We start from the raw sequence: 21256 nt of genomic DNA, 5'->3' as shown, positions 1-21256 counted from the left end.
CTCTGTTGGTGTTCCAAAAGGATGGCAGAGCTGGCCCATGTCACCTCCAGACTGTGGGGGACTCATAGAGGGTCAGCAGATGGAAACCTGCTTGTTTCCAGGCTGTGGCACATGGAAGGATCCTTCTGAGTTCCCGTTACTCAGAGCTGAGCTCTCTGCTGGGAATCCAAGTCCCAGGATCAAACACATCACTTCCATTCCCTCCTCTCTTGATGCTCCTCATCACTCTGGTCCAGGCCAAGCAGCAGCACAGAGATGCCACAGTTTTGCCTGGAAAACCCAGAGCAGAGAGAGCAAGACATGGCCTTTGGTGGGGTGGTAACTCAGCTGTGGGGATGAGGAGGAGGAGGAGGAGAAGGAGGAGGAAGAGCTCCTTAGGGTCTGGAACCCAAAGATGTGAAAACCAGACACCTACATGTTTGTGGGGCATCTTCTACTACATGATGAGAGCTGGGCTGGCTCAGTACAGTCCCGGGAAAGGCACCTGAGTGACCAGGGCAAGCTGGGGAGCAAGGACTGAGAGTCCTCTGGGAAGCAGAGACCTTCCCAGCTTCATCTTGCTGCTGGCTCAGCCAGAGGGGCCACACAAGATCCCCACAGTGCCAGGGAGGGCTTTCTCCCTGGCTTTTCACCCACTGGATTAACTGATTTTCATTTTGGCAGTAGCAACAATAGAGCACAACCTCCATCCTGACAATGTTCCACGTGGAGCTGGCAGGATTTTGGTTCCCCTCCTTACCACAGGCTGAAATCCCTGCTCAGACATCAGGAGATAGTTAAGACAAATAATGGATCCTAGTGACCAAGAAGGGACAAAGAGAGGGAATGGGAAGCAGTGAGTGCTGTACAGCCCTTGTGGCAAAAATCTCACCTAGTCCAGCTGTTAAAGAGAGCTGTAACCTCCTCCTGCACTTACTGGGGTGGGACTGGCCCCAGGAGCCCTCTGGGGAAGGGCAGGAACACCTGCTGGAGCTGCCTATCTCCAGATATAGGAGCCCCAAAAAGCAGGTTTACCTGGAAGTCTAACTTTGAGGATAACAGGTAGATGAGCCTGAGCCACCTTCAGAGAATCCCAGACCCATGGAATGGTTTGAGTTGGGAGGGACCTTAAAGCTCATGCTGTGGGCAGGAAGGCCTTCCACCAGCCCAGGTTGCTCAGAGCTGCATCCAACGTGGCCTGGAACACTCCTGGAAAGGTCAGGCAGATCCTGCAGTGATTTCTCTGGGGAGGAGGCACAAGCTGTGCTTTATCCTGACACTGCAGCGACTCCTGAGTAGCATTTGCAGTGTGAGTCAGGGGATATTTAAACGGAGAATTTACACAGTGAGCTCTAACAATAACCCTTTCCAGCAAAATACCAGCCCAGGGAGAGAGGCTGGGATGAGACAGGCACTCACTGCATCCATCCTGTCGTGCTGCTCTTCATTTACACGGTGTTTCATCTGCCTCCCCCGGGCCTGAATTAACACCTGAGCCTCCAGCCCCTGGTTATGTTCCATTCCTGGAGAGAAGTGTCTACAGCTGAGAGCAAAAATGAAAGATGCTGCGTTGGATGAAATCCTGGAAACATCCTGGCCTCCCTGGTACTGCACAAAGCTGCTACATGCCCAACAAATGACATTTCTGTGCTGTGGGGCCACCACAGCCTGCAAGGATCATTAATTATCTGCAGCTCAGACAGGGAGCACACCGACTCCACGGCTGGTACAGGGGTTGCTGCAAACACAGGAAGACTCGGACCAGAGGGGGTCACGTTCCATGACTGTATCCATTTGGTCACACAGCTTCTGGACATTTTATTGTGACACAAAGACCCTTGTTTTAAAGTCCACTCCCCAGTGGACCATCTAGTTTCCCTCAAGTCTTTCACCTCTCGGTGCCACCAGAGCTCACTCAGTCCGGTCTCAAGGAAATTATTTGTGTTGTAACAATTTTGCTGATGTTCTGGAATTAAAATTAAGGATGTGTCAGCAGGTAACTGCTGGGCCTTCTGCCTATTTCTCTGCAAGAAGCCACTTGTGCTTATCAGGGGAGGGTATTTTGGAAACCCCTACAAAGAAACACTGTTCTCTCCTCCCTCTTCAGCCTCATTTTGCCCCGTCTCTGCTTCTAGGAAGTGCTTTGGCAGCTCTCAGTTCTTTGTCAGCCTAATCAGATCCACTGGGAGCTGAAAAGGAGGATTAAAGTGACAGAGGTGCTGAGGGTTCAGCTTCCCAAGCAGCTCCTCAAGGGCCCGTGGAGAAGTCTTCTACAGCCTGATCTTCCAGACATGGGATGAATATAAATCCCAGGAGCTGCTGACTTTTCAGAGTCACCTCTGAGAGGTCCTTTCTCTGCAGCCCCAGCTCTGAGCAGTGGAGAGTGGAGGCTGTGGAGGAAGAAGTGAATCTGAATGTGAATGGAAAGGGCTGGCTGTGAGTGTGGAGGATGTGATGGATTGGGGAATATTACAGAGGAAGATCCAAAGGGCTGAAAGGGTAATTCTGGCTATTTACTCACTGTGTCTGCACCACTACAGCAGAAGGTGACTCTGAGGAGCCTCATGGGCCAGTCCCTGGAATGATAGAAATCATGGAATGGTTTAGGTTGGAAGGGACCTTAAAGCCCATCTCATTCCAACCCCCTCCCACGGGCAGGGACACCTTCCCCTAGAGCAGGTTGCTCCAAAGGGTCCATGGGAAGAGCTCTGCTGTGTGGGATGAGCTTTATGGAGGGGCCCTGCTGGCCTTGCTGTCTGTACAAAGGCCAGGATGGCTCAGGAGCAGTGAGATCTTGTTTATGGACAACCAGCCCAGCTGGCTGCTTTCAGCAAACCCCTCCTGGGACACAGCAGGAAGATGGGAATGTGTGAAGGATGGCCAGACTTCAGAGAGGTCCTGCTTCCCGTAACACCAAAGGCTCAGCAACAAACCTGGGAACAATTACTTCCCGAAGAGTTTGTCTCCCGGGCCCCTCGGTGTGATGAGCAGAGATCTCTCTCCTCCATCTCTGGCCACTGGCTCCTGGCTGATGGTGCCCAGCCCGCAGAGGAACAGATGTGTGAGGAGACAGAGCCTAAAAATAAAGCTGATGAAAGCAGCATGTGGCTGCTCCTGACACAGTGTGCAGCACTGCTGCCTTCCTGCAAGGTGGCACCGATCCAGAGGATGTGAGAAAAGCTTGGAGACCTTCCTGGTGGATACGCCCGGAGCGCCACAGGAACCTGAGCTTCCCCCACAGAGGGCTGTCCTCCCTCCAGACCTGCTCCAGCCCCAGAGCAGCTCCAGCTGGGCACAGGGGATGGTCTGCAGGAGCTTCCTGCCTCCCCACACAACTGCTGTCAGCGTGGGCCAGGCCTGGCCAAGAGCAGCATCTGGCCCAGGCTGAGCCAAGCCGAGGTTTGCTGGCAGAGAGGAGCTGGGAAGAGCTGCAGCCACATCTCAGCTCCTCAACCACAGTCCCTCAGGAACAGGAGGAGCCAGGACCAACCTCTGGGGTTTTACAGCAACCCACAGGATCACAGATCACGCAACAGGTCACCTGTGAGGTCACCTGGTCCCACCTCCCTGCTCCAGCAGGGTCATCCCAGAGCACATGGATTGCATCCAGGTGGTTCTGGAATATCTCCTGTAAGGAGACTCCACACCCTCTCTGGGAAATCTGTTCAGTGCTCAGTCACCCACAGAGCAAAGAAGTTCTTCCTCCTGTCCAGTTGGAACTTCCTGGGCATCAGTTCCTGCCCATTCTTCTTATCCCATTTCTGGTCCCCTCCCAGCAGAGCCTGCTCCATCCTCTGCCCCTTCCCTGCAGATTAAGACAACAAATTAGGACAAGGTCTTGCCCCTCCCTTTGGAGGTGTTTCCTGGCAGTGCCCTGGGCTGTGCAGGGCACACAGAGCCCACTGTGAGGGCAGTGTGGACAGTGTTGTTCTGTGGCTCTGCAGGTCCCTGACAGCCTGTCTGTGCAGCAGAGCAGCATCCAGGGAAAGAGCCTCTCCAGGAAGGCCCGTTCCAAGTGTGAGGGACGTTTCCTGGGTGTGATTTTTCCGACATGAGCACAACCCTGTGTAGATGCTTTGAACAAATAAACTGAAAACAAGCCAATGACCTTCTCCCCTCTCCAGCTCTCCTGCTTTCCCTTCTCCCGGGGAACCAGAGGAGAAAACAAACCACACAAAGCAGTTGAATTGCTCAAGGCACTACCAGGAGGTGTTCAGATGGGAGGTGTTGGGAACACACGGAGCCAACTGGATCATGAAATGTAGCAAAGCACTGCATTCTGCCAGCATCCAAAATCCAGGGGGTAAATCACTACCTGGAAGCTGCCTGCCCTGCCCAAAGCTCTTGAGGACATGAAGCAGGAGCTCACTGTTGGTTGCCATGTGCCCAGCTCCAGTGAGAAGGTCAGCATCCAGCTGGATGGTCTCTGCTTCCTTCAGTCCCAAAGGAAGTTTTGAGCAAGATCAAAAGGCCAAAGGGGAAGACGAGGACAACAGAGGACACAAAAGGACAGTGTGACACATGCCATCCCTTCCTTCCTCTCCAGGCAGCTCATCATCCTTCCACGTTTCCATCCACCAAGGTGGGAAAGACCTGAAGGGGGCTTATGGGAAGGGACTTTTCACCAGGGCATGGAGTGACAGGACAAGGGGGAATGGCCTTGAGCTGGAGGAGGGGAGGTTTAGATTGGATATGAGGAAGAAATTATTCCCTGGGAGGGTGGGGAGGCCCTGGCACAGGTTGCCCAGAGAAGCTGTGGCTGCCCCTGGATCCCTGGAAGTGTCCAAGGCCAGGTTGGACGGGGCTTGGAGCAACCTGGGCTAGTGGAAGGTGTCCACAGTGGGAGTGGAACCGGGTGATCTTCAAGGTCCCTTCCATCCCAAACCATTCTGGGATTCCATGACTCTCTGAAGTGCATTTTTCCAGCCACCTCCTGAGAAAAGCCTTGGAGCAGGGGCTCCTGGGACATGAGGCTGCCCAGAGCATCCCCGTGTCCATCACATCCTCCTCAACCCCCTCCACCCCTCCTGCTGCCAGGGGGGGACACTCAACCCCGTGGCACAACTGTCTGTGCCAAAAGCAGCTGCCAGTCACTCCAGGACACTCTCAGAGCCGAGGGCACGGAACACTCTCCTGTTTGGGCACATCCTGCCAAGCTGGGATAACTCCTGGAAAAACTCCCCGTCCCTGCCACCCACTCCAGGCTTGGGTTGGTGCTGATCCCATTAACAAAAGTGGTGACCCTGCACTTCCAATGGATGCCAGGGAAACGCTGCCTGTTCGGGAAGAACACGAGGCTTTTTGTGCTCTAAACTCGAAAATCAACAGAAATTCAGTTCTCTGGGATGAAATTTGCTGTTATCACAAAATCCAATCCAGATTGGATTAAAATACGTGTCTTTGCTTTTGCTGCCGCTTTCTTGCAGTGGTGGTTGTGAGAAGGGCCTCCAGTTTTCATCTTGCCATAAGTAAGAAGTGTCCACACGAGTCATGAGAGACCTTTGCAGCCCTACAGGCCATGGGACACCCTTGAGACTCAGACACAGGGGAAACAACCCCTGTTAAAGGGAAAAATACTGAGAGCCAACCAGCAGATCCTGGGCTTAGCTCTCACCCAGCACCTCATCCAGAGCAGCTCAATTCCTTGCCCTGGCAGGCCAGGAAGTAGCAGGCCCCAAAATGAACATGAAAAGTAAGTAAAAGGCTAAATTTGACTCATAGGGAAGGGTAGGAACGGGACACAACTGCCTGCTGTGACACACTGAAGTCGCTCCCTTTGCCACACCAGCACCTCCTGAAAGCAGTTTGCCAAACCCCCACCACTGGGGACTGTCAAAGGACTGTCCCATCACATCCACTGTGCTCCTCTGGCCCTGCAAGCTGCTGGTGTGGAGGGTTCCAGGCTCCCCACGCTGCAGTTGGACTCTGGGTTTTGGCAGGAAAGTTCTACTGTTGCTGCATTTTCAGCAAAGGGGTCCAAATTCCTGGAATGAAAATGGTTGCATGGATGTTGGACAGGGCTTGGAGCAACCTGGGAGAGTGGAAGGTGTCCCTGGCCATGGCAGGGGGTGGAACCAGGGGGTCTGTGAGGGCCCTTCCAACCCAAACCAGCCAGGATGACAGAGAGGGAGCAGGGAATGTCACAGATACCGACAGCTTGAGGTCCCTCCATCTGGGAAATACATTCAAAATTCCCAAAGTGATGATGGGCAAGAAAACCTCCCATCCCTGGGAGTGTCCAGGGCCAGGTTGGATAGGGCTTGGAGCAGCCTGGTCCCATGGAAGGTGTCCCTGCCCATGGAATGAGATGCTCTTTAAGGTCCCTTCCAACCCAACCCATTCCATGATCTCTCCTGTGCTTAGCAAAGACCCATGAGAGGACTGTGCTGCTTCCAGCCTGCTTTTCCTTACAAAACCAAACTGTGATGTGAAAGGTCAGGAAAAAAGGATTAAAAGCTGCCTGAGGAGCCACTCTGGGGCAGGCAGGAAAGGTGTTGGGTGCTGGGCAGTGCCAATGGCATCGGTGGATCTGTCACAGCTCCATCCTGTCTGTGGTTAAAATACCAACATCAACCAGGTCCCTTCCCAGCCCCCCCCATCCTTCTTCATGCCTGGCTGACTCAGATCAGGGAGCAAGAGCTTCACCAAGAGCTGTGTGGGGTTTGCCAGGGCTGGTTTGGCACAGGCTCCTTCCCTGTGCCTGCAAACATCCATCCCCCTGTGCCTGCAGCTCCAGCTCAGCCTCCTCCAGCCCCAGCACCTCTGAGGCCAAGCAAAGCAGGGAATGGCTGTGTTTGCAGGGGACAGGGCTGGAAAAGCATCACTGGGAAACACATACTTGGCAAGGAGTCCCTGCTCCGAGGTGAGGGAGGGCAGCCAACTGCCAAATCCCTGGAAAAAAGGTTTGTGCCACAGCAACGGTGCTCTGCTCAGCCCAGCCGCGGTGGAAAACGCAGGAGGAGCGTGTCCACGGGAAAGCATGGAATGGGAAAGGGCTGGAGAACCTTCCTCTGTGGTGGCTTTGCTTCCAGCACGTGCCCATGGCTGGTGGAGCCTCCTGGGGTAAAATGGGGGTGACCAGAGCCCGTGCAGAGATTTGGGAATGGATTTAGGAAGGTGGAGTGGTGGTGGTGCCTGGGAAAGCCTCAGGGTTCAGTGAAATTTGCTGTTATCCCACAGTCCAATCCAGACTGGGTTAAAATACACGTGGGGTTTCTTTGCTGCTTTCTTGCAGTGGTGGTTGTGGGGTCAAGCTCTGGGCTCCACCCAGGAGAACAGAGGGGGGTGCTCGTGTTCATCAAACTCCCATATTCTGCTCTGGGACTGCAGTGCTGGGAATGCACCACCTTCATCAGGTGATTGAGGAGTCTGGTCCCTGTTTTTGCCTCAGGAATGTGCTCCTTTCACAGGAATACATCACTGGAAGGACAGGAATTCGTGCCATGGGAGATGCATAGATGGCCCTCAGGGATCTTTCCTAACTAGAGCTGGGGAGTAAAGTGCTCCCAAATGCTGAAGCACGTGGAGGAAAACATGTTTCCATGGTAAAAAACCTCTGGATGAAACTCCTGCAGAGCTCAGAGCACAGAGGCTGCTGCAGACACTCCGGGCTGGGCTGCACTTCCAGCTGGGCTTCTGCCTGGGGGCTTCCAATTTGGAACAGCACATGGAGGTCGTGTCACTGCCTGGAGTCCCTGTGGCACTTGGGGCAGAAATTCCACAGGGGAAATACAGAGATCAGCCCCTCAGCAAGCAGCACAGCTGGAAGGGAGAGGGGCACACACTGTTCCTTCCTTCCATCTCTCACCAAACTGCCTTCTGAAAGTCTCTCCTGGCCATGGAGATGTGTGGATGTGGATTCTCCAGGGATACACAACTTTATCCTCCTATTGTGTCTCCCTGTCACTTCCCAGTTTGCACAGAGTGAATTCCTGGAGTTCCATCCCTGAGCAGGCAGTGGGGACTGAGGCTGCACCAGCCCTGCTGGCACCTCCTTCTTCCTTCCCCATATTCCAGTTATTCATCCACAGCATGCCACAGGTTTGGCTGGAGTGAGGGCAGGGGTGTCATCAAGGCAGGGAGATTGTCCTGTGCTCATTCCAAAGCGCCCCACAGATTTATGGAGCTGTAGAAATGAGAACTAATACCAGTGAGCCCCCAAAGAAGGGCCCCTGACAGAGGAGTCAGATCCCCCCGGGCAGGGAGGAGCTTTCCCTGGGGCATCACTGTGACACACAACTACAGAACCATTTCCTTCAAGGCTGTGTGGCCTGAACTCCATCAGAATGGATGTTCTGGTGGGGACTTAGGAATTTAAGAGCCAAGAGCTGCATTCCCACAGGATGGGACTGCAGGGTCACTGCACGGGCCTCGTTCACGCAGGACCAGAGTGATGACACCAAGCTGGGGGGGAGTGTGGATCAGCTGGAAGGCAGGAGGGCTCTGCAGAGGGACCTGGATAGGTTGGAGAGTTGGGCTGATTCCAAGGGGATGAGGTTCAACAAGGCCAAGTGCTGGGTCCTGCACTTTGGCCACAACAACCCCCTGCAGCCCCACAGGCTGGGACAGAGTGGCTGGAGAGCAGCCAGAAAGAGAGGGACCTGGGAGTGCTGATTGACAGGAGGCTGAACATGAGCCAGAGTGTGCCCAGGTGGCCAAGAAGGCCAGTGGATCCTGGCCTGGCTCAGGAACAGTGTGGCCAACAGGTCCAAGGAAGTGATTCCTCCCCTGGACTCAGCACTGGTGAGGCCACCCCTGGAGTGCTGTGTCCAGTTCTGGGCCCTCAGTTCAGGAAGGACATTGAAGTCCTGGAGCAGGTCCAGAGAAGAGCAACGAGGCTGGGGAAGGGACTGGAGCACAAGTGCTGTGAGGAGAGGCTGAGGGAGCTGGGGCTGTTCAGCCTGGAGAAGAGGAGGCTCAGGGGAGACCTCCTCACTCTCTGCAACTCCCTGACAGGAGGGGGGAGCCAGGTGGGAGTTGGGCTCTTTTCCCAGGCAACTCTCAACAAGACAAGAGGACTCAGTCTCAAGCTGTGCCAGGGGAGGTTTAGGTTGGATATTAGAAAGAATTTCTTTCCAGAGAGGGTGATCAGCCCTTGCAATGGGCTGCCCAGGGAAGTGGTGGATTCTCCATCCCTGAAGGTTTTTAAGAAGAGATTGGATGTGGCATCAGTGCCATGGGCTGGGAACCACGGCAGGGTTGGATCAAGGGTTGGACTTGATGATCTCAGAGGTCCCTTCCAACCCAGCTGATTCTATGATTCTATGTTTCTATGTTTCTATGTTTCTCTCATTCTATGATTCTATGATTCTATGATTCTGTGATTCTGTGATTCTATGATTCTATGATTCTGTGATTCTATGATTCCAACAGCCCTGAGCTGGGAAATCCCACCCTGCAGGAGCACAAAGCCCCCCTCAGGCAGCTGCCAGACACCGGTTTGCCCTCAATTCCCCCCAAAGCAGCAGTGATCTGCAGGGCTGTGAGGGATGGGTTGGCACTGAGTGAAGGACTAGATGTGATTAGTGGGGCAAAGAGGGGGAAAGGCAGCGGCACAAGGTCCCCCTGCCTCAAACAGGAGCCATGGGGGAGGAGAAGTCAAACAGCCCCTTTGTGCCCTATTTAACTGTTCCTAAATGTTGCAGGAGCGTGTTAATGAGATTCCAGCAGGCAGACATCCCCAGGAAAAGGCTCTCATTTGATCACCAGGCCTGGCTGCCAAGCCTGACCTTGGAAAAACGAGGAATATTTTATTAATTGAGGTCTTCCACATTTTTAAAAAAGGCCCAACTTTCCAGCAAAGGAAGACTTTTGAGCCTTCCATCTGCTTTTGTGAGCCTGCTGGGTGAAGTGCAGCAATTAAAAGCACTTTGAGGAGACAAAGAGTGTTTTAAATGGCTGTGGGGAGCTTGGGAGGGTGGAATGGGGGGAAAAATGGGGGAGAAAAGGGAGCAGCTCTTCATTAGCAGCTGCTGCTTCCCCCGGGGGGGGGGGGTGTGTGTGTCATACACCCCTCGGGATGGCAGTGCCAAGGAGGGAGCTCCTTGCTGGAGAAGGCAGGTTCCTCCCTGGAGCAGCAGGATCCTCCCGAGGCAGTTTTTGAGCAGTTTTGCTGGTTTTAGCAAAGAAACTGTTGCAGGGAATGAGCCAGTAAGACACTGGGGTAGGACAAGGGCAGCCCAGCACGGGGTGTCCAGAGGTGTTTAATGCTAATTGTGCTGGTGGTGATTAACTGCTGCCACAGGCAAAGCCTCTCTGTGTCCGTGTCCCTCCCTCTCCAAGGAACCTGGTTCACAGAACTGGCATCTCCAGAGGGGTTTGGGCCCCTCCAGCCCAGAGTTTCAGAGGAGTTTTGGGGAGATCACAGAGCCAGGTGGCCAAAGCCCACCAGGAACCCAAGTCAGATGTTGAGCTCTGCTTTAGAGATCTCCTGTGGGAAAACAAAGCAGGGCTTGATCTCCAGCCAGGTGAGGGGGGTCTTCCCAACCTCGAGGCACCTCGTGGGTGTGAAAGCACTGCTTGGTGTGTTGAGACAACCACACCTAAAAACCCATTGATATAAATAATGTTCAGTATTTGGAAGAGACAAGAAGAAGATGGAGCAGAACACGCTCTCCTTGTGCCCAGAGGGAATGGGCTGTGGGAGTCTGGCCCCGGGGCTGCAGCTCCATCCTCTGTCCCTGTGTCCATTCCCAGCTCCACACCAGGGAAGATATGAGGGAAAAATGTTTACAGTGAGGGTGGAGGCCCTGGTACAGGTTACCCAGAGAAGCTGTGGCTGTCCCATCCCTGGGAGTGTCCCAGGCCAGGTTGGGAAGCCTGGGCTAGTGGAAGGTGCCCCTGCCCACGGTGGGGGTGGAAGGAGATGGGCTTTAAGGTCCCTCCCAACACTCGTGGAAATGACCTGTTTTAAATTAAAGGTGTGGAAGGTGAGTGCTGGTGGGGTCTACATGTCAGGGCAAGGCAGAGCCCTGGGTAGGAAAGCAAACCTGTGGTCGGGGCTGTGGGAACACCGGGCACATTCCAGGGAGGGAAAATTCACCTTTCAGCAAAGGCCAATTGACAAAGAAGCTTTTGAACACCAGCAATAAAATGAGAGGGCACAACAAGTCAGCAAAGGGCCGTTCTGGAGCCCAAGGAAGGGAGGGTTGAACCTCCCACTGCCTGCAGCAGGTCCTCCCAGACTGCACCTGGAGACTCCAGCAGTCCCAACAAATCCATGTAAGAAAACACAGGCACGTCCCAGCCGTGTTTATTGGCCCAGATAATCCATAGCCCTTTCCTCAGAAAAAAACCCCATAATCCTCTCCCCTCCTTTCCCTATTAGCAGTGTGCAGAGCTCCATTCCCTAATCCCAAAGCTCTGAAGGTGCTGCTGGGGCTCAGCACGGGTGGTGCCCGCCGGGGCCCTGTGCAGCCGGCGATAAGTGGATTCCTCCTCATCCCTCCTCAGATGTGCTAAAAGAAGGGGGAAAAAGGGGGGAAAAAAGTAAAAAAGGAGGTGAAGGGGAAAGGAAAAGCACAGCAAACCAAGCAAATGAAAAGCATTTCGTTCCTCTCAGCAGCTGGAGGCAGAGGCAGATAAGTGAGCGTTGGCTCTGCTCCAGCATCGTGTTTTCCCTGGGTGGGAGTGGGAGCAGCTTTCCAGCCAAACCTTGTGCCCCAGCAAAAACCTGTGAGGTGGAAAGATCCTTTTTGAAGGTGATTAATGGCAGGGAACTCCTGGGAGGAATTTCAGCTGTCAGGGGCGATGGATGGAACAGTATTTACCTTCCAACAAATCGGAGATGATTTCCCCATCTTTCCTCCGGTGCTGTTGTTCATGAACGGGTGTCTGGGCAGGGACCAGGATCCCAATGCACAGGAGAAAGGTGTCTCTGCCACCCAGGGCTTTGCTTCAAAGCAGTTGGAAGGAGCAGGAGGGGATTCCTGCCTCCCAAAAGTTATGATTTGCATCAAGAGAATGACGCCAAATGTGTGACTTTCTGAAGCCCAACACTGGCAGGGTCAGCAGGGAATTCCTGCCCCCCAAAAAAGTGAAGATTTGCATCAAGAAGTGTGGCTTTTGGAAGCTCAGCACTGGGAGGTGCTGGGAGGGCACTTTGGCCACAGGAATGGAGCCAACTCTTCCCCTCCTCACCCCCTGGAATGTTCAGAAGGAGCTGAAGTTCTCGCTCAGGGCTGTCCCAGCCCTGCCTTGGCCAGGAGACAACAGACAAAGGAGAACCTCCTGGTTCCAGACTGAGCCACACAATGTCTGAGGTGGAAGAGAGACCCCAAATCTGCATTTCCCTCTCCTCTTTCCAACCACTTCCCTTCTTTCTGCTGTCTCCAAACTTATATAACCCTTCTCCGTATAACCCTTCCAAGGAGCTGCTGTCACAGGAGTCACACCCAGGGCATAAACCCAGCACTGAGGTCAGCACAACCCCTCCCAACCCCTTCCCACCTGGATACACCTCTGAGATGGCACCTGGATACACCTCTGGGATGGCACCTGCCTGTCTGAGCCCTCAGTGCACAGGGCAAGACCTTCTGCCCCAGGAAAGGGTGTTTTTTTTTCCCCCAGACTCACAGTGCATAACTCTCACACATTCCAAGGGCCCTGCCAGAGTGATGACACTGGATGGAGCCCAGCAGAAGAATGGATGGACATCCAAAGGGCATCAACCCTCATGGGAAAACAACTTATTCAACTCCAGCCAGAAGGAATTACACAGAAATATCCTTGTAGTGCCAGGACTAAGACTCTGAGTTAAGCTTCAGCTTTGCTTTGCTCTGGGTGTTGAGGGAAAGTCCTGAGGCCAAAACCAAGGGAGGGAACCTCAAATGTGCATGGAAGGAGGGAGGCTATGAAAAAAACAAGGAATCATTATCCACAAAGCTTTAAAAACCCAGATAATACCTTGGATTTTTCCCTCACCCCATGCCTTGTTTTTCCACAGGTTCCCTTGAGCCAGCACAGCCTTGCTGGAATTATTCCTGGTCCTTTCCCAGTGGTTTGTAGCACCACTGGAACACTTTGGTGGGATTGGAATTAGAACCAATGCAGCCCTATCACCCCTGCAGAGGGGGTGTAAACAGCTTTTCCAGCCTCCCTCAGCTCCCTGTTTCCACATTTCCAGTTTCTGCTGCCAGCCCTGGGGGCACAGACACTTTCCCCTTGCTCAGCCCACTGAAGGTCAGGAAACAGTGTGGAATAGCCCAGAGACTGGAGGTAAAATCCCAGGAGAATGATTGCTGCTCGTGGGAAAGGTGAAAGGAAGGGTCACTCTGCCAATAGTGTGGGAAGGGCAGGGGATTGATTTAAAGAGGGAAAAAGATGGAAGGAGACAAGGAAGATCTTTTTCCTCCTTTCGCTGGCCTCTGTGGCTCTCTGACAAACCCAGCTCCAAAAATGCTGAGGATTTCAACCCCCAGCAGGAGATTTTCTCTGTCTGAGGTTCTTCCATAGCTGTCACAGGCTGCCCAGGCAGGCAGGAAAACCTGGGATCTTCCCCTTCCCTTACTGCTCTGTTCTGGGCAAAGGAAATATGGGAGTGCTGCTGGGAGTGAGAGCCTTTAAAGGCTGTGGATGGAGAGAGAGCATGGAGGGCATGGGGAGCATGGAGGGCATGGAGGGTATAGGGGGCATGGAGGGCAGAGAGGGTATGGAGGGTATGGAGGGCATGAAGGGTATGGAGGGCACAGGTTGCCCAGAGAAGCTGTGGCTGCCCCTGGATCCCTGGAAGTGTCCAAGGCCAGGTTGGACGGGGCTTGGAGCAACCTGGGCTGGTGGAAAGTGTCTCTGCCCATGGTAGGGGGGAACTCTGGATGATCTTTAAGGTCCCTTCCAACCCAAACCATTCCATGATAACTAAAAGAGAACATTTGTTGGAAGGAAAACAGTTGGGCTCATGTGCACTGGGGTGTTTCTGTCACTGCCTGCACGTCTGAATGTTCTTGGCAAACACAAGGACATCCAAGAGTGGAGAGACCCCGAGTGTGCAGCTCCCTAAAGCCCCAGGTAACTTTCAGGACCTCTCAGAACATGTATTTACCTCTCAGAACATGTATTTAACTTTCAGGACATGTATTTAACTTTCAGGACATGTGTTTAACTTTCAGGACATGTGTTTAACTCCCAGCACAACCCCCAGCCTGGGTTGGTGTGAGCCCAGCTCACGTTTCAAATGAATCACGTGGTTAAGCCCAAGCTGAAGGAAAATCCATCCTGACCCCCTGGATTGGGGAATAAGAGCCCTAAGGTCTGTCTGAGCCCACTCCCTTGGCCCTGGAAGCCCTGGCTGCAGCAGGATGTGCTGGTGGAGGAGAGCTGTGGAAACCATCCCTGAGACCCTTCCCAGAGCAGTGAGGGTTTCCAGGGCTGCTCAGGGGGGTGGATCTCGTGGATAACTCAGGGAATTGTTTAACTTTCTGGCTTTGGCCTGGAAGTGCAGATTCCACAGAAACTCTTGATTTTGATGTGCAGGTTTCCCAAAGCCTGGGTGGTGAAGATGAGGAAAAGGCAGATCAAGGAATGCTGGAGGGATAATGGGAAAGGCTGATTCCAGCTCTCCCTGAATCCCTGCCTGAGGCATGGGAAGGTGCAGTTACTCCTCTCAGCCTCCTCTGCTGGGGCTCTCCTGCTTTCTCCACCCCATTAAAGGTGGGAGGCAGGGAGGGAGGAGGATGAAGGAAGCTCCTGCCCCCAGAGATGGGATGTAAGGACTGATGTGGCTCCTTCACACACAGGTCCTGGTTCCAAGTTAAACACATCAGCTGGAGCCTCTCCATGACTTCTCTGGGCAGGGGGTTTCCCCAGGGTGCTTTCCCACCTCTTGTTGAACGTGAAAGCTTTTGCAAGGCCTGAGATTCCAGTGCAGAGGAAATGCCAAAGCCATGAGACGTTTTGCAACCCCCCAAATCCCGTTCCTCGCCCAGCCCCTTCTCCACAATATCCCAGAGGGATGCTCAGGAGCAGCTGAGCTGTGCCATGGGCTGCCTTTATCCCTGGAATGCTGCTGCCCCATGGCTCTGAGCAGCTCTGTGCCCACACCAGCATCTTACAGGAAGTCTAAATTAGTCCAAAATTAATTCAGCAGTGCTCAGGATGAAGTGAAACCTCTCTGTTCAGTCTGGGCCCTGAGTGCAGCCAGGCTTTCCCTGCCTGCTCAGCTTTTCCTGCCCAGCTTTCCCTGCCCAACTTTCCCTGACTCCTGGCTTTCCACTCTCCATCACTTCCCCATCTTCCCTGTTCCCACATTTTGCTCTCCAGCCCGGAGGTGCAGCTCGGGAAGGGAATCCCTACCCGGGGGATGGAGGGGTGTTATTTATAATTCCAGGGGAGGTGCCTTTTGGGCGGGAGGAGGAAGAGCAGAGGAGAAGGAGCCATCCATGGCAGCTCCATCCCTTCCCCCGTCCCGTTGCCATGGTGACGCTGCGGTGGGGACACATCCCTTTCCGGGCTGCCTCCCAAAGCCGGGATGCAGGGGGGCTGCCCCTGGGAAACGGAGCCTTTCCGTGCCCTGAGCTCTTTAAAATTCCCCCCGGCCGCCTGTGAGCAGGTCATTGTCTCCCGAGTCAGGTAGAAACCCTTCCCTCCCCCTCCCCTCCCGCAGCAATCTGGAGATAAAGTTCCCATTCCGGAGCAGCAGCCGCAGGGAAGGAGCCCGTCCTAAGCCATTCCCGGCGACTTTGCCAACGTGATAATATTGTCCTTCATCAGCCGCAGGATTAAGGAGCAGGACAGAGCACGCGGCGCTGTGGATTAATGCCTTCATTTTTTCAAGGTCAAACGCGGAGTTTGTGGGCTGAGATTTCCAGCGGTTCCTTATCCAGGTGCACAAAACTGGAGCACTCAGTGTTTCCATAGGTCTCCATCCCTTTTTCCATGCAAGTCATTAAATTCTTGTCCTCCACCCCCCCCCCCCCTTCCCCTTGCAGCTCCTCCTGGCTCTTGGAGCAGGTGGGAGCACTGGGTGGCACAGGGGAACAAATCCACGGGGTTGGGAAGTGGGGAAGAATGTTTCTGGAGAGGAAAGGAAAATATCTGGGCCAACAAATTCTCCCTCTTCTGGTTTCTGTTAACTCGCTGAAACCGAGCAAGGCACTTCAGGGGTTGTTTGTGGTTATGTTTTCCAGTGTGTCTAAACAAATAACTTGGTTTTCAAAACACAAACATGTGAAGTGGCAGAAGTTTTGGCTTTCTACTAGTTTGTTTAACAGCAAAACTACTGCTGCTGTGAAAACAGTTATTCCAACTACTTCTGCCTGGTGGGAAAAGACAAAGTGCTTTCAAAAGGGAGAAGAAAAGGAAGGTTTCTACCCGGGGAAGGGTGAAAACGAGGCGTGGAAGGGAGTAAATGAAGCTTTTCTGCTCATCATAGAATGGTTAAGGTTGGAAAAGCCCTCCAAGATCATCGAGTCCCACCTGTCACCCATCCCCACCTTGTCACTGAGTGCCACGTCCAGTCATTCCTTGGACACCTCCAGGGATGGGGACTCCAAACCTCCCTGAGCAGCCCCTGCCAAGGCCTGACAGCCCTTTCCAGGCAGAAATTCCTCCTGATGTCCAACCTGAGCCTCCCCTGGCACAACCTGAGGCCGTTCCCTCTCCTCCTTGTTCCCTGGGAGCAGAGCCCGACCCCCCCCCTGCTCCCCCCTCCTGTCAGGGAGTTGCAGAGCCAGAAGGTCCCCCCTGAGCCTCCTAAAGCTCCAAAATATCTCTGGGCACAACTTTGCTGCTGCAGAAGCTTCCCATTGCTCAGAGCCACCTCTCAAATTCCTTCACACAGAGACACAGTGGATCCAGCAGAGAGATCCAGCGGAGCAGGGACCCAACCACAGGGCACTGGCATCCAATGGAAAAGCAGGAATGAGGGATTTAAAGAAGTTTGGAGATGTTTCTGAAGTTAGGACAGACTTTGGTGACCGTGCACAGCCTGTTCCCACCGGGTTGATCTTGGGAAAGGTTCTTCTGCTAAAGCCTTAGAGGATAATTGAACCCCATCTATTAACCAGGAATTCTATCCCACCATCGCTGCTCTGAAGGATAAATGGGAGCCTTGTTCCCATTCCTAGAGGATAGAATTTAGACAGACATGAATAAACACTTCTCAAACCTTCCCTTCCCTCCCTTTTGGAGGAAGCTGCTGGGGAAGAGAGGGATCACAGCTCAGTCTCCAGGCTCAAGCTGGGGGAGCACGGAGTGACAAAGTGAAGATGCTTTAGAGGAGGGAGAAGAAGTTTCTCTACTGGGAGAGGATGGCTCTGAGGAAAAAACCAGAGTGTTTCTAAGCTGGATAACAAGGATTTCCCAAAATAGCCAAGCAACAATCCCTGGAGTGGGAATTCCAGCTGAGGATCTCCCCTCTCCTGCCACCAGCTCGGAGTTGTCCTTTCCTGCAGGGAGCAGAGGACAGAGAGTGCCTGTGCTGCTCTGGCTGCAGAAAGCACAGAAAGCCTTTCCAGGCTCTCTATCCTCACAAGAGCAGAAGTCCCTGCCTGTACATTTGTGCAAATAATAAATATTTGCCTGGCCACGGTTGGATTGAATCCTGAGCAGGCGTTTGTGGAGCCTTTGTTTACCCTGCTCAGCTCAGTGTAACCAGCACTGGCTGCTGAGCCCTGACCCAGCTCAGCAGCACCAGCAAACACAGAGAATTTACAGCTGGGGCTTTTCCCTCACCCTTGGAAAGGCTGCTTTGCACAGAATGACTTATCCACGGCTGATGGATCCACCAGCAGTAGGAAAAGTCGGGATGATGCTGCTAATGTCTTAATTTTATACAGCTCTGTCCATCCAAATATTCCCAGGGACTTCACAGATCTTTTCCTACGTAGGGATCACTTCCACTAATGTGGGTAATGACTGGAGATACGAAAGATAAGTGGGTAGATAAAGGCAAGGCACAATTTTTAAGAAGAAACACAGTATTTTTTATTTTCCCTGAGGTGGGGGAAAAACCAGCTGGAACAGCTTTTTGTAGCTCTCCACTTTCCCTCTCCTCCAGGGTTCCAACCCATTTGCTCTGGGTTTTACAGCCACGGAAATGACTGCACCATGTTCCTTACTAATGCTCCCTTTGAATATCACATTGCCTGGGGAGCATTGCCTTTTAATCTCCAAGAGCTGGGAGAACACCTGACATTCCAGGGAGATGTCTTTGGAGAAAGGGGTGATCCTTCCTCAGCTCTGCTTGGTGAAAACCTTCAAATAAAAATAACCCCCCCCAGCCCTTTCATAAATCAAGTTCTGTCCAAATGCTCGTTGCTCTGGCAGCCCTTGGAAGGCAGCACTGGGAGAATGAGAATCATGGAATTATTCAGATTGGAAAAGACCTTCAAGATCATCAGCCTGGGGAAGAGAAGCTTTGGGGTGACCTAATTGTGGCCTTCCAGTGCCTGGAGGGAGCTACAGGAAAGGTGGAGAGAGACTATTTCCAAGGGCCTGGAGTGGCAGGATGAGGGGGAATGGCTTCCCACTGCCAGAGGGCAGGAATAGATGGGATGTTGGGAAGGAATCCTTCCCTGGGAGGGTGGGGAGGCCCTGGCACAGGTTGTCCAGAGAAGCTGTGGCTGCCCCTGGATCCCTGGAAGTGTCCAAGGCCAGGTTGGACGGGGCTTGGAGCAACGTGGGCTAGTGGAAGGTGTCCCTGCCCATGGCAGGGGTGGCACTGGATGATCTTTAAGGTCCCTTCCAACCCAAAACCATTCCGTGATCAAGTCCAACCCCTGTCTGAACACCCCCATGCCCACCAAACCACAGCACCAAGGGCCACATCAACTCATTTTTTGACCCCTTCAGAAGATCTGATGATGTGAAGCTCAGGGACTGCAGGAGATCCCAACCCCGGTGTCACCTCCACGCCTCCTGATTCCAGGAGCAGCTCCAGTAACCTGCTGGAACAAGGCAGGATTTTGGTGTGTTGTGCACAGTTTGGTCTCACAGCTGGGATGTGCTGCTGGGCTGGTGTTCTCCACGTTCTCCTCATGGAGAGGAAACAGCTCCACACCCAGAGAGGACGTGCACAAGACAGACTGGCTGACTCTGGGTCACCTTTTCTGGGCTAGCATTCCTGCAAGGCTCGAGACTCCAAGAGATATCCCTCATCTCAGGAAGGTTTGCATCACACAGTGAAAACTTTCCAGGAGTTTCCCAGTCCTTGGTGCTGAGTCACTGAGCACCTCTGCAGGATTTCCAGCACCCACATCCAGGAGACAGCACAGCTCCCAGAATCCCAAACCCTGAGATGAACAGAAGAGCAGCAACATCCCTGTTTAACAGTGTTTGGCAGAGCAAATATGTGGGATCCACACATGACTGATGGAGTCTGGAGATGGAAAGAGCTGCATTGCATCTGCTAGGAGACATCTGTCCACCCCCCCAGCAGAAGCTGTGGTGGGATATCTTGTTCCAGACAACCGGCCCTGCCAGATCCTGACATCTGCTCCCACATACCTGCAGATCCCAGAGCATTGGGAAGAGCTGCTCAGCTGCCCAGCCAGGGAAAAGCAGCAGCAGGACTGTGAGAGCAACAGCAGCTTCAAAAAAATGATGGCCCCATTTCTCCTGGTGGAAATTTGGAGAGCGACTAAGAGTGATGGCAGCCATCAGCTGGAAGTGGGAGCAGGTGGACTAATGACTTGTCCTAGCAAAATTCCAACCCTTTTTTTATTTATGGACCAAATGCAGCGCTGGCATTTGCTCCCACTCGAGGGGCAGCTCTGCTTCCTCGTGTCCAGCATCCCAACCAGCCCCCAGGTGGTCTGAGAAGTGCCCTCAGTTCCTGCTGGGAGGCAGGAAGGGATCTGTGGCTGCTGCAGCTGCCTGAGGTGGTTTCTTACCCCACATATTTATTAGGGATTAACTGCTGTTTATCCCACTGTTTGGGCCAGCCTGGCTCTCTCTTACACCAGGAGAAAGGCACGAAGAGCCCACCAGGGGTTTGTCCCCAGTTTTGGGAAGGCTCAGCCCTGGTGCTCAGGTTCCTGCTGCTTCCTCCTCCATGAGGGAACAACTTAGTTCTTCCTCCCAGGAGGCACAGGGATAGAAACACTTGCAGAATATGTATTTTCCATGGATTCAGGTGCCCTCACTGGGTCTCTTCCGAGCTGGATCAAAGGGAGGAGGCCACGAAATATCCCCCACCCAGACTGGAAACACAGAGACATCCAAGTGCTGCAGCCAAACTCCAGCAGGTCCTTTAGGAATGATGCCACCAAATCCCAGTGATGCTGCCTGGGCTTGCCTCCCCTTTTCCCATGTTTTTAAAGAGACTGTGTGAAAATCTGCATTCTGTGGCACAGTAAAACACACATAAGAAGACACTGGAGCAGAAGGCAAAGAGATGTTCCCATATTGATTGGAATTCTCTGAGCCACACGGTCGTTCCTATAAATTCATGTGACTGAGAGAATCTGTATTTTAAAACACACATTAGAAAAAATCTAATTGAAGTGGAGAGACCAAGATAAATTTGTGTTATCAGGTGCAGTTACCAAAGCAGTAAATCATTGTCACAGCATAAGCTCTTATCCATATTTCCATATTAACACCAAACTTGTGCTCGAGGCTGGTGCTGCTGCACATAAAAGGTGTCAGCACATCCCTGTGCTGTCTGCTGGAGGTGGGGCTGTCACCAGGGGCTGAGCACAGTGTCCCCATCCCAATGGCATTTATGGGATTTACCCCCACCCTGGTGCTGCTCTGGGGTGCTGGGGGGATGAACACCCCAAGCTGAACACCCCAAAGGCTCTCACTTGCCATCCCTAACTCTGCCTGCCCTGGAATTGTGGTCCTGGTGCCTCTGAGTCCTTCCAACTTCCACCTTCACAATCCCACCCCTCCCTGTGAGCTCTGGCACTTCCTGATGCCTTCCAGAGGATCCCACCCGTCAGCAAACCCCCTGTGACCCCCTCGTGCCCTGCAACATTCCTGCATTGCTCAGGGGGCTTGTGGGAGCATCCAGGCACTCCACAACTGCCCCCTCTGCACCCCCTCCCCAAACCAGACCCAGTGAAGGTCTCTGGCTGTGTGGGAGTCTGGGATAAATAACAATAAGTGGAGCCAACATTTGGTTCCACTTGAGAGAATGTTTTGGCCATGACTGAGCATCCTTACAGGCAAGACATAAAACCTTGTAGAAGGCTCCCTAATAAACACTCTCATTTTAAAAGAGCTGAAGACTCACAAGAAAAGCTGGTTTAGTTACCAACCTGATTGATGCTCATTAGAGGAAAGCGAAGCTGAGATAATTCTTCCCTAAAGTGAGTTGCCACTGAGATTTGTACTGATG

General features: G+C 53.1%; 2 long non-coding RNA genes across 2 annotated transcripts; one reads left to right on the top strand and one right to left on the bottom strand.

Annotated features, from left to right (window-relative positions):
* Positions 1 to 1768: 1768 nt before the first annotated feature.
* On the bottom strand, positions 1769 to 2640 carry LOC135419309 (uncharacterized). The gene is made up of 2 exons (XR_010432923.1): positions 2501 to 2640; positions 1769 to 2369 (listed from the first exon to the last, which is right to left on the bottom strand). It is a non-coding gene; the product is annotated as an uncharacterized LOC135419309 (long non-coding RNA).
* Positions 2641 to 15446: 12806 nt separating this feature from the next.
* Positions 15447 to 17519, top strand: LOC135419308 (uncharacterized). The gene is made up of 2 exons (XR_010432922.1): positions 15447 to 15797; positions 16754 to 17519. It is a non-coding gene; the product is annotated as an uncharacterized LOC135419308 (long non-coding RNA).
* Positions 17520 to 21256: the final 3737 nt, after the last annotated feature.

The sequence above is a fragment of the Pseudopipra pipra genome, chromosome 10 (genome assembly GCF_036250125.1).
Source record: "Pseudopipra pipra isolate bDixPip1 chromosome 10, bDixPip1.hap1, whole genome shotgun sequence".
Taxonomy (NCBI): Eukaryota; Metazoa; Chordata; class Aves; order Passeriformes; family Pipridae; genus Pseudopipra; species Pseudopipra pipra.
This window is presented reverse-complemented; position numbering and strand designations above follow the sequence as displayed.